Here is a 12,500-nt window from a genome sequence, read left to right as displayed (position 1 = left end):
CTTCTCTCCCACCTCCTCACCTTTTCCTTTCACTTCTAATTCTCTTTCCAGTTATTCCTAATCCTTCTTGACTCTCTCTCTCTCTCTCTCTCTCTCTCTCTCTCTATGGTAAACAGTGACCCCGTGTTTGTTTATGTAAATTCTGACTGTCTGTCGATTTTTGTGTGTTGTGATGGTGGTGGTGTACTGCTGATCCTCCTCCTCCTCCTCCTCCTCCTCCTCTTCCTCCTCCTCCTCCTCCTCCTCCTCCTCCTCCTCCTGTTACTACTACTGATGCTGCTATTGGTATTTCATCTTGTTCATGTTTCTCTTACTTTTTTTTCTTTGCCTTTCTTTCTTTCCTACTTTTCTCCTTTCCTTCCATCCTTCCTTCCTTCCATCCTTCCTTCCTTCCTTCCTTCCTTCCTTCCTTCCTTTCTTTCTTTCTTTCTTTCTTTCTTTCTTTCTTTCTTTCTTCTTCCTTCCTTCCTTCCTTCCTTCCTTCCTTCCTTCCTTCATCGTGACCTTATTTTCTTTCCTGAAGGTCAAGACAGGAAAAAATTACAGGAAAAGAAAAAAATATAGAAAGTTTGAGAAAGATGCTCTATAAAGAAAATAAAAATAAGAAAATGGAGGAGCTTAAGTTACCTTTTAAGAGAGAGAGAGAGAGAGAGAGAGAGAGAGAGAGAGAGAGAGAGAGAGAGAGAGAGATTTAATCATGATGTTTGAGGCAATAAATGGAGTTGAAAGAGTCTGGTAAACAGGATGTGTTGACAAGAGCTGATGGAGTGAATGCTGACGGTGAATGCGCTAGTAAAACACCACAGAATGAAGTGAAATGAACGATAATACTTGCTTCACTGCACCCTGGAGAGGAAAATCACGTGAAAAAGTGTGCAGGATATATGAACTTCTTATGGTGAAAATTAGGGTGTTGAATGATTTAGCTAGTTGTAATGTACGATAATAATGCTTGTCTCAGTGGAAAGTGGAAGGAAAACTACGTGAGAAATTGTACAGAATTCTTGAGTTAATTTATGATATAGACAAAAAAAAAAAAAAAAAAAGGACGTTGCTGTAGTGGAAAATACATTAGAAGGTTTGAGATAGATGTTACTCGCGAAATACATAATTCTACTGGCTTTGTTATTAGAAGTTTACCTGAGAAAAATGTACACAATTTAGAGTTAATGGTTAGGTTAGGTTAGGTTAGGTTAGAAAGGTTAGGATAGGTTAGGTTAGGTTAGGGAAAGAATACAAATAGATAGTAGGTTAGGTTAGGTTAGGTTAGGTTAGGTTAGGTTAGGATACGTTAGAGAAAGAATACAAACACAGTAGTCTTTGTACAAGAATATTCACTTAGTGCGACATAGTGAAAGAAAAATCGCCTTGCTGAAGTGAAAGATACATTGGAAGGTTGAATTGTACTCGTGTGTGTGAGAAATGTTACATGAAATACAGGTTAACTCAGAAATGGTCTTAATTTGAATGCACTGTATTTCTGTTTCCACGAAGCTGTTTCCCTTGTTTCCTCGTCCCTTCCTTCATCTTTTTTCCCGTCATCTTTTTTTTACTCTTCCATTTTCTTCCCCTCTCGTTCCTTACCTCCTATATCCTCTTTTTTTTTCCTCTCTGTGCCTTTCCTCATCTCTAAGTCCCTTCCTCTTCCTTCCTTTCCAACACAACCAGTCCCTCTTTCCCTCTAATCATCACAATTTACACCTCCTCCTCCTCCTCCTCCTCCTCCTCCTCCTCCTCCTCCTCCTCCTCCTCCTCTTACCATTTGAAAAGCTTGTTATATGTGACTGTTCTTCTCCCTTTCAAATGATAAGCTCCATTCATGTTTGGTTTGGGATTCGACGAGATCTAAAAAATTCAAACCAGGCCCTAGAGAGAGAGAGAGAGAGAGAGAGAGAGAGAGAGAGAGAGAGAGAGAGAGAGAGAGAGAGAGAGAGAGAGAGAGAGAGAGAGAGAGAGAGAGATGTATGAAGGGGCTTATTGTTTTATAGTTCTGTTTCTGCATGTTGTAATTATGTGAACAATGTAAGTTAAACACACACACACACACACACACACACACACACACACACACACACACACACACACACACACACACACACACACAGCTTTTGTTAATGAAATGAGAATGTACGAGAGAGAGAGAGAGAGAGAGAGAGAGAGAGAGAGAGAGAGAGAGAGAGAGAGGCATATGTCAACACCATCACTGTCTGCTTCCCGTCACTTCTTCCTTCCTCTTCTCCTCCCTTCTTCACTCTTCTCTCTCTCTTCCTCTTTCCTTCTCCCTTCCCTTCCCTCCATCCTCTCCCCTGCACAGCTACTCCTCCTCTCCCTCACTAACCTTTACAATCCTCCTCCTCCTCCTCCTCCTCCTCCTCCTCCTCCTCCTCCTCCTCCTCCTCCTCCTTTCGCTACCTTCGTGTATTAGTGGATCCAAATATTTGCAAACACGAAGAGAAAGAATGAAACAAGAGGAAATGTTTCTCTCCTCCTCCTCCTCCTCCTCCTCCTCCTCCTCCTCCTCCTCCTCTTCCTGTTCCTCCTCCCTTATTTCCTGTGCAGAAGTGTCGTTTTTTTCCGCCGTTTAGTTTGATAGACTCTCTCTCTCTCTCTCTCTCTCTCTCTCTCTCTCTCTCTCTCTCTCTCTCTCTCTCTCTCTCTCTCTCTCTCTCTCTCTCTCTGTGTCTCTGTGTGTGTGTGTGTGTGTGTGTGTGTGTGTGTGTGTGTTTCATGGATCCGGGTGACACGCTCCATCTCTCCTCTCCCTCTCAGACAAGTGCCTCTCACCCTCGCCCCTAAAGTAGAGAGTGAGAGAAAGAGGAAGAGGAAAAAAATAAAAACTAAGGAAAATCAGATGCGTGAGGTGTGTGGAAGCCATCAGGGGACGCCGTTATTTTTATCGGGTGGTGGGGGAGGGGCGGGAGTGGACCGGGGATGGACAGGGGAGCAGGGGGAGGGACCGGGGTTGGGGGCGGGAAAACAATCCGGGGTGAAGTAGCGTCTCTCAGGAAGGATTTCTCGTGCGGAAAATTCTCTGAGCCGCCTCGCTAAATGACTCGCCGGGGAAATTAATCGCCGGGAGATTAGTCCGAGGCGCAGGCAGGGGGCGGCAACGACCTGCTTGCGGCTGTGCTGGACCACTCACTGGGAACATTGTGAGTGGCGAGGCGGAGGAGGAGGAGTAGGAGGAGGAGGACGCGGCGGTGCACCTGTTGACGTTGATGTGCAGGTGTGCTCCGTGGAGACTTAATTTATTTAATTGTTTTATTTTATCTATTTTGTCGCTGTTGGGAAGTGGTTTTAGTAAATGTGTTGTTATTGTTATTGGTCGTGGTCGATGTTGTGGGACTGTGTGGTGGTTTGTGTGTGTGTTGTAAAGAAATATGTTTTGAATTTTCAGTGAGAACATTGGAGGGTGAAGCACAGAACGGAAGGTGAAGTGTGAGTGGAGGAAAGACGTTGATTTTGAGGAGGAGCCTAGAGAATCGTAAGGAAGGAGGAGGAGGAGGAGGAGGAGTGGAGGTATTGGTGGAGGAGAGACTTGGAGGATTGTTGGACGAAGTGAGGGGCGAGATAGGAAGGCAGAACACAGGGCGTGGGCGTCATGTTGGCGGCGGTGGTGGCTGCCATCCTGGTGGCGTGGCTGGTGGCGGCTTGGCTGCTGGTGTCCCTCCTGCCGCGCACCGCCGCAGGGCACCACGCCATCAAAAAGGCTGGTGTCGCCAGGCCGGGGGAGGCTGCCAGTCCTGCGAGCCCTGCCAGCGCCGAGGGGAAGAGTGGTAGCCCTGCTGAGGACAGGGCCAGGCTAAGGCACCGAGGGCCCACCGTGAGTGCCAGTCCCGCCACTCCTCCGTCCCCTACCAATCCCTTGCCCCCAGCTGCCACCCCGTCACCCCCCAGTAGCCCGGCGCCCGCTGCTTCAAGTGCCGGGTGGGCCGATAAGCGTCTCACTGCTGACACTCGCCAGAGCAGGAGTGGCGCGGTTGATGGTGCCATCTGGCTAGCAGGGAGCCCCGTGACGGCCCCGGGGGGTGAGGTGCGGCGGCGCCTGCTAGACAGGAGGAAGCGTTTAATTGCTCGCCTCTACGACCCCACGGAGGACGCCGCCCACGTCCTCAGCCTGTACTTCAGGCCGCCCTCCCGCCCCGCGTCCCGTCCCGCCTCCCGCCATGTATCCCGGGAGAGGGATTCCTCCACAACACCTCGCCGCCGCAGCGCCCCGCCGACGCCTGCCCCGTCCTCCCCGCTGCCCATGCCTGCCAAGGCGGGGCGGGGCATCTTTGGCGACGGTGTGGCGGGGGCGGGGCGTGGCTGCGGTGGCCCCGACACTCACAGTGACGACTCTGGCATCAGCGTGGAGGACCAACATCAACAGGTGTGTATTGAGATAGGGGGGCTGACCCCCGCTTGCCCTTGCCCTTAAATCCTGCACCGCCCACGGCAGCAGCGACAGTGGCGGCATCAGTTGTAGTACCAGTAACAGCAGTACTTTATGGGTGTCGGTGGGTGGGTGGGTGGGGGATGAAAGTTAGGGGCCCGGCAGCAGCTGTTGCCTGAACCAACACTCGCCCCTCAACGGAGCGTGTCTGCTTCATGCAACACCCGACACCAGCACACCAGCACACCACCCTCCCAGGGTATACTTAGCACGCGACACACTTGGCTTGGCGCGCAGCACACACAGACATGACGCTGGTATGCGACACACCCTGCACACACACACACACACACACACACACACACACACACACACACACACACACACACACACACACACACACACACACACACACACCATAATGAAAACAATCAAAGACCAAGTACCCATTACCAGATAAGCAAGAAATCTTAGAGGCGTGTGGGCGAGCAATATGAGCGTGGAAAGTGTGCACGCGTGGGGCCTTTACTGGCGGAGCGACGAGAGCTGTGAGCCGTGAGTGGTGATGGAAGGAGGGAAGGAGGGCAGGAGGGATACCACAACACCAAATCACCAATACCTGACGAGGGGAAGGGTGGAAGGGTGCGGGAAGGGAACAGACAACATGGGGCTAAAACTTTTCCTCTCTTAGTGCCAATCTTTACTGCTACTTGAGGCGTGGCGTGGGTGTGGGGACGAGCGCTATTGTGGGGGCTGAAGGAGGGATGGGGAGAGAGGTAATGGGACTTAGTTGATGGGGCTGTGGTGATGGGGGTCTGTTTTGGCTTAGAAGGGGAAGGGAGCAGCTCTTTGGGGCTTTAAGGGGCTGAGAATTGATAGGGTTTATTGTCACTAATATTTTTGATTAACATGTCTTGTTGTGTTGGGGAAGCAAGAGTGGTAGTGGTGGTGATGGTGGTGGTGGTGGTGGTGGTGGATATATTCGTGATGTTAGTGTGGTAATAGTAGTGGCGGTGATGTAAGTGGTTCTCATGTGGTGGTGGTCGGGTATTGGCGTGGTGTATATTGGTATTGGTGGTGATGTGTTGTGGTGTTGTGGTGGTGTTGTAAATGTGTGTGGTTGTAGGATTCCAGCATACATCCTTATTTTTGTAGCTATTGGCGCATAAAAAAGTGTTAGTGGTATTTATTTTAGTAGTAGTAGTAGTAGTAGTAGTAGTAGTAGTAGTAGTAGTAGTAGTAGTAGTAGTAGTAGTAGGTAGTAGCAGCAGCAGCAGCAGTAGCAATACCTGATGCAACTGATTATAAACTACTACTACTACTACTACTACTACTACTACTACTACTACTACTACTACTACTACTACTACTACTACTACTTTTGATGGACTGGACGTGAGTGACAACTTATATTTTAATCTGCATATGTAATTCCTGTCACACACACACACACACACACACACACACACACACACACACACACACACACACACACACACACACACACACACACACACACACACACACACACGAGGGGCTTAGAAATGGGAGTTTAGCAAGTTGTGATAAGAGTATTAAGCTTGAGAAGAGGAGGAGGAGGAGGAGGAGGAGGAGGAGGAGGAGGAGGAGGAGGAGGAGGAGGAGGAGGAATATGCAAAGGAGGAAACTATTAGCGGGTGATGAGGAGAATAATTAAAACAAAATACACCAAATGGAGGAAGAAAACGAAGAGCGGGGAAGAGCATGGATGATGAAGAGGGGAGTAGAGGAAGAGGGAAGAGCGTGGGCAGAATGAAGGGGAGTATGGAAATGAAGCGACAGGAATGGAAAAAAGAGGGGAAGGAAAATACAAACTTGGGGAGAGAGAGAAAGAGAGAGAGAGAGAGAGAGAGAGAGAGAGAGAGAGAGAGAGAGAGAGAGAGAGAGATGATAAAAAGGTGTTAAGAGGAAGTACGCACTAACGATGAGGGAAAGGGGAAAGAAGGAATAATTTGAAGGAGAAAGGGAAACAAAACTAAGAAAAAAAAAAATGGGAAAATCAAAGAGAAAAAGAGAAATGAATAAAACAAACAACAATAAGTAAAACAAAAAGAGAAAAAGAGTAAAAAAGAAAACGAACGTAAAAAAAAAAATGAAAATAGAAAAATTGAAACAAAACAAAATAAAATAATGGAAAAAAAAGAAGCTGTTTTAATGAAAGGAGAAACACTAACAAACGAACAACAACAACAACAACAACAACAACAACAACAACAACAACAACAAGAAGAAAGGGCAGAAGAGGTCAGTCACAATTGGAAGGGAAACAAGGAAAAGAACAAGGAAACATCACGAGTCCCCCTCCATGTTCTATTTCCATGCCCTTGTTGTTTACCTTCCCATGATGCATTGCGCCAAATGTGAGCCCGCTAAATTGTTGCGCGACATCACTTTATAATTCCCTCGGCAGCCACTACGCCCTCTCTTTCCTCGCCTCATTGTGTTCTTTGTTCTCTCTCTCTCTCTCTCTCTCTCTCTCTCTCTCTCTCTCTCTCTCTCTCTCTCTCTTCTTTCTCTTTCTTCTCTCTCTCTTTCTCTCTTCATTTCTCTTTCTCTCTCTTTCTCTTTATTTCAGTCTTTATTTCTCTCTCTCTCTCTCTCTCTCTCTCTCTCTCTCTCTCTCTCTCTCTCTCTCTCTCTCTCTCTCTCTCTCTCTCTCTCTCTCTCTCTCTTCATTGTTTTTATCTTTAACCTAACCTAACCTAACCTAATGCAATCTAATGTCTCCAAAACTTAACCTAACCTAACCTAACATGACTTAATTCTAACTAAACCTAACTAAACTTGACTTGAACCTAATCTAACTTAACCTAACCTGACCTGACCTAGCCTAACCTAACCTAACCTAACCTCACCTAACCTAACTTTTTTTCTAATCTAACTTTGAAATATTCACAACAATACAGTATTTCCATTCATTAGTTTGTTACCTACCTTTCATCAGTGCCGTGAGTACCAGGACGCGTTTCCATATTCATTCTGCTTACTATTTGGTGATTTTATACAGAAACTCATGTGGTGGGATCAAAATAGTGAAGACTGTGGCCACTAATATTCTGACTAACATTGACCCTTCCTAATGTCAATGAGATGGTCCAATCGAACATAAATCTCAAAGTAAAAAATGTGTCCCAGTATTGAAGGGGTTAATAGCCGGGAGAATATTCACAGCCTGGGGATGAATACAGGGAAACGTGTCCAGGGGAGGGAAGTGTCCAGGGAGGAAATGTCAGAGGGAGGAAATTATCTAGAGGGGGAAAGACATACAAGAGCGAGGGGAGGCTGGTGGCGACGCGACGGGGCGGTGACGTCAGAGTGGAGACAAGAACAAGAGGACAGCAGGAGGACAAGAGGATATTAGGAGGACAAGAGGCCCAGTAGGAGGACAAGAGGATAGCAGGAGGGCAAGAGGAGGACTAGAGAACAACAGAAGGACAAAAGGAGGGCAAGAGGACAGCAGAAGGACAAGAGGAGGACAAGAGGACAGCAGGAGGTCAAGAGAAGGACAAGAAGACCAGCAGGAGAACAAGAGGAGGACAAGAGGACATTAGGAGGACAAGAGGATAACAGGAGAACAGGAGGAGGAAAAGAGGATAGCAGGTGAACAAGAGGAGGACAATAGGGTAGCAGGAAGACTAGAGGAGGACTAGAGGACAGCAGGAGGACAAGAGAAGGACAAGAGGAGACAGGTGTGCGTCACGTAAGGCGACGTGGCGTGGTGTGTTAGTCCTGTCACGCGTCACATCACACCTTGGCAGCCCCCAGTAGTCGCTATATGCGGGGCCGCCAATATATTCCCCTGTGGGCGGCGGTCACATCACCCCTCCTTCTACCCCTCCCACCCTATCTTCACCCTTCCTCCCACAGCGGTGCCATCCAGACGGGAACAACAACAACAAATAAGGCTCACACGCTGCCAGGAGCCTCTCACACACTCACCCCAGACACCCTTCACCCTCTCCACTCTCCCCCTCGACTCCCTCACTCCTCCACCGTCCTTACAAGGTGTTCAGTGGACCTCGTGACCTTCCTGTAACTTTAACTCCTTCATTACCACGACACATTTTTACCTTGAGATTTGTGTACGATTAGACCATTTTATTGACATTAGGAAGGGTCCATGGAGGTCAGATGATTAATGGACACAGTCTTCACTATTTTAATCCACCCTGACAAGATGTTCGGTGGACCTCGTGACCTTCCTGTAACTTTAACCCCTTCAGTACCGGGACACATTTTTACCTTGAGATTTGTGTAAGATTAGACCATTTTATTGACATTAGGAACGGTCCATGGAGGTCAGAAGATTAATGGCCACAGTCTTCACTATTTTAATCCCTCACATATATTTTTGAAGCTGTTTAAAGTCACCATTATAGTAAGCAGAATGGGAATGGAAGCGCGTCATTGTACATACTGAAGGTGTTAATATCATTCCTAGACACGTCGCTTTATTTTCTCTTGCTTCATATTTTTTTTTTTTATTTATATGACAAAGAACTAACAAGGGCAAAAAAATATATTAGAAAAAAAAAGGCCCACTGGAATTGTAGTCTCCATATAGTTTAGTTCCCCGGTTTGGCTCCTGTTGTCACTTTTGTTTGTCTTTTCCTTTCGTTCAGTTTGCGCAACACGAGGCGCTTCACGGAGACGAGGTGGAGTGATAAGGTGTTCAATATTTCATCACCTGATTTTTTTTTTCTTTCTTTTTCGTCTGTGGTGTCTTGAAAATGTAGTTTGAAATTGCAGTGTGATTTTTTTTTTATCTTGAGAGCAAATCTTAACAGCCACAGCAACAGAGAGAGAGAGAGAGAGAGAGAGAGAGAGAGAGAGAGAGAGAATAATGACAAAAGTTAATTAGAAATACTTGTCATGAAAAAATGAAATAAGTAAGAATAATAATGAGTTAACAAGAAATCCTAGACACAAAAATAAATAAATAGATAAATAAATAAATAAAATGTAAAATGAAAATAAAAATGGAACAAAATAACAATGAAGAATAAAAGAAAGAATAGTAAACATAAAGAGAGAGAGAGAGAGAGAGAGAGAGAGAGAGAGAGAGAGAGACGAAACACGGAAACATTATTGGATGGGATTTCACTTTTCCCTCGCTGTGTTATTGTACCAGAACCAAAATCTTTCCCCTCAGGCCGTGCAAGGGTTGGGGGGAGGGAGGGAGAGGGGACGAATGGGAAGAGTAGCCTGCAACATTCCCTCTATCCCCTCACTCCCCTCACCCCCCTCTCAGCCCCTCAGCCCCTCCAGCTCCCGGGCAGAAGCTAATCAGGCCTAAACACGCATCGGATGTAAGAGCAGCAATGTTCTCCGTCACACATTTGCAGGCGTCACTTATTTATTATTCAGTGAGCTGTGACTGAAATGCTGTGTTTTTGCTGAGTGCTCAACCTCATTAGCGTCAGTCCGCGTCAGGCTAGCACAGGAGGACATCTAGGTGTGTTGATGCAGGCACAAAGGCAGACACGGGCAGGATAGGGCGGGTTTGAGGGGCAGGGTGAGGTCATTAGGATTCTACATAGCTTAGGACTATTTTGTAATACTTCAGCGCTGCCTCTTCTCTATATTAAAAAGTTCTATTTAAAACAATATGGGATTTTAAGTGTGTTTTTATCATTCTAGTGACACATTAACCCCTTCAGTACTGAAACACATTTTTTACCTAGAGTTTTGTGTACGATTAATCCATTTTATTGACATTAGGAAGGGTCTATGGAGGTCAGAGGATTAATGGCCACACTACTTTAATTTCCACATAAGTTTCAGAAGTTGGACAAAATCACCAAATAATAATCAAAATTAATATGGAAACGCGTCATGATGCTGAAGGATTAACAGTACCTCTACATTACCTATAGGAGAAATACTCTTGAGAACTCGACTAATCATCTCTGTGGCCTTTGGGAGTAGTGGTGGTGAGAGAGCAAAGCGTTTCAGAATACAGGCCTCGGTATTATGAACCTACACAGTCTTATCGGGCACACACACAGGAGTAATGCGCCGGAAGCCCCGCAGAGCAACAATCAGCAGCCTGCCAGCTCGCCTCTTCACGATGAGAAGTGACAGCCCGGGGTGACGTCAGGCTGTTCTTAGGGATGCTGAAGGCGCGTCTTGTGCAGTGCGGCGCCAGACACCCACCACCCAACCACCCAACCACCCACAATCCATCCACTCCCACATTCACCCCCCCCCTCACACCCAGCACTCTTCCACCTAATCCGAAACAGACGCCAAGACGCGCACCCCGCCCTTGGCCTGACCTCCCCGCCACCACCACCATCACCACCACCTCCACCAACAGCAGCAGGTGGAGCGGGCAAAGACTGGTCAGATTTACAGGCATTTGCGGAGATTTACACGGCCCAACAGACCACACAGGCCATTAGTCCCTTCAGAGGTCTGGTCCTAATACCGGCTGCAGGGCGAGGGAGGGCGAGAGAGAGTGCGGGAGAGTTAGAGAGAGAAGTCGGGTTAAAAAAAAGGTGAGGACAAAAAAGTACTATTCTGAAACACTTCTGTCCTTTACTCCACTACTTAAAGAGGCTCTGATTGAAGTTACACGGGTATTTAAGCGTGTTTTTATAATTACAGTGGCAGGTTAATAAGTTATCTACATTACCAACAGGAGAAATACTCTTAAGAACCTTACTGAGCATCTCTGTGGCCTTGGAAAATAGTCCTGGTGAGAGAGCGAAGAGTTTCAGAATAATTCGGAGTGAAGCAGTTCGTGAGAAGAAAGACCAACGCCACCACCACCACCACCACCACCACCACCACCACCACCACCACCACCACCACCACCACCACCACCTGCAAACACAGAGCCCACACTTCATTATTGGAAAGTCTTATGAGAAATGAACGAATGGAAACTTAAACCATTATTATAGTGCAAAGTTTCACACACACACACACACACACACACACACACACACACACACACACACACACACACACACACACACACACACACACACACACCATGCACGTGAGGAAGTACCAGGTGAGAGGTACAACTGGACTTAATGGGTGCAAGATAGGCCTGTGTAAAGCATTGATTTGGAGAGGAGAAGGAAAGCATGCTGTGTAACCTCTTCTTGTCCCTTCTATCCACCAAACCCAAGGAAAACCACAATCACAATAGAAAATACCCTCCCCCCAAAAAAAAGCAGCCACGGAACCAAATAATCTCCTCTCTTAACCCTTTCAATACTGAGACGCATTATAACCTTGATTTTTTTGGGTATGACTAGAGTTTATGGAAGTTAGGAGAGTCTTTACTATTTTAATCCCCACATAAGTATCTGAAGCCGTATAGAACCGCCAAATAGTAACCAGATGAATATAAAAACTCGGCATGGGACTGAAAGGGTTAATACATTTCCTTATAACTTAAAGAAAAAAAATTAGAAAAATAGGCCATTAACTTTCCGTCTACCTTATATTCACTGACCTTCCTCGCTCGTATAAGAAAGAAAACGGGTGGTGGAGGGTAAAGACTAGCATGATTTGTTGAAGTGGCCACAGAGACACCCGGGGCAGTGCAGTGTTGGCCAGTACAGGACGTGGAAACTGGCGGACTGTGTTTTGAGAGGGACTGGGGGAAGCACGTATCTTTGGAGGGGAGGGAATAGGGGGAGATGGGGTGAGGGGAGGAGGATGGGAGGTTGAGGGGAATGGTGGGGGGGATAGAAAGGGTGGGTGTATTTATCTTTAAGCTTGATGGAAAATAGACAGTTGAATAAATGATATCTCTCTCTCTCTCTCTCTCTCTCTCTCTCTCTCTCTCTCTCTCTCTCTCTCTCTCTCTCTCTCTCTCTCTCTCTCTCTCTCTCACACACACAGAATCTCTTTGTTTATTTACTCCTCCATAACCGGGATTGACCTGTCAGTATTTATTTACGTAAAAATGATACTACAATACCCAATGTTTTATTTTTTTGGAGCCCCGCGCGGGAAACCTTCTGGCGAGGGACGGGCGGCCTGGCGAGGGAGGGGGGAGGGCGGCCTGTTTGTGTGCTGGGGTGCAGAGAGAGAGAGAGAGAGAGAGAGAGAGAGAGAGAGAGAG

The 12,500-nt window shown here is 46.8% G+C and overlaps 1 protein-coding gene across 1 annotated transcript in view; it reads left to right on the top strand.

The window, feature by feature from the left end:
- LOC123511685 (ras-GEF domain-containing family member 1B-like) overlaps positions 1 to 12,500 on the top strand; it is a 409,983-nt gene that overhangs the window by 147,152 nt on the left and 250,331 nt on the right. The gene's annotated exons all lie outside the window — the stretch shown is intronic.

Source organism: Portunus trituberculatus, chromosome 31, assembly GCF_017591435.1.
Source record: "Portunus trituberculatus isolate SZX2019 chromosome 31, ASM1759143v1, whole genome shotgun sequence".
Taxonomy (NCBI): Eukaryota; Metazoa; Arthropoda; class Malacostraca; order Decapoda; family Portunidae; genus Portunus; species Portunus trituberculatus.
This window is presented reverse-complemented; position numbering and strand designations above follow the sequence as displayed.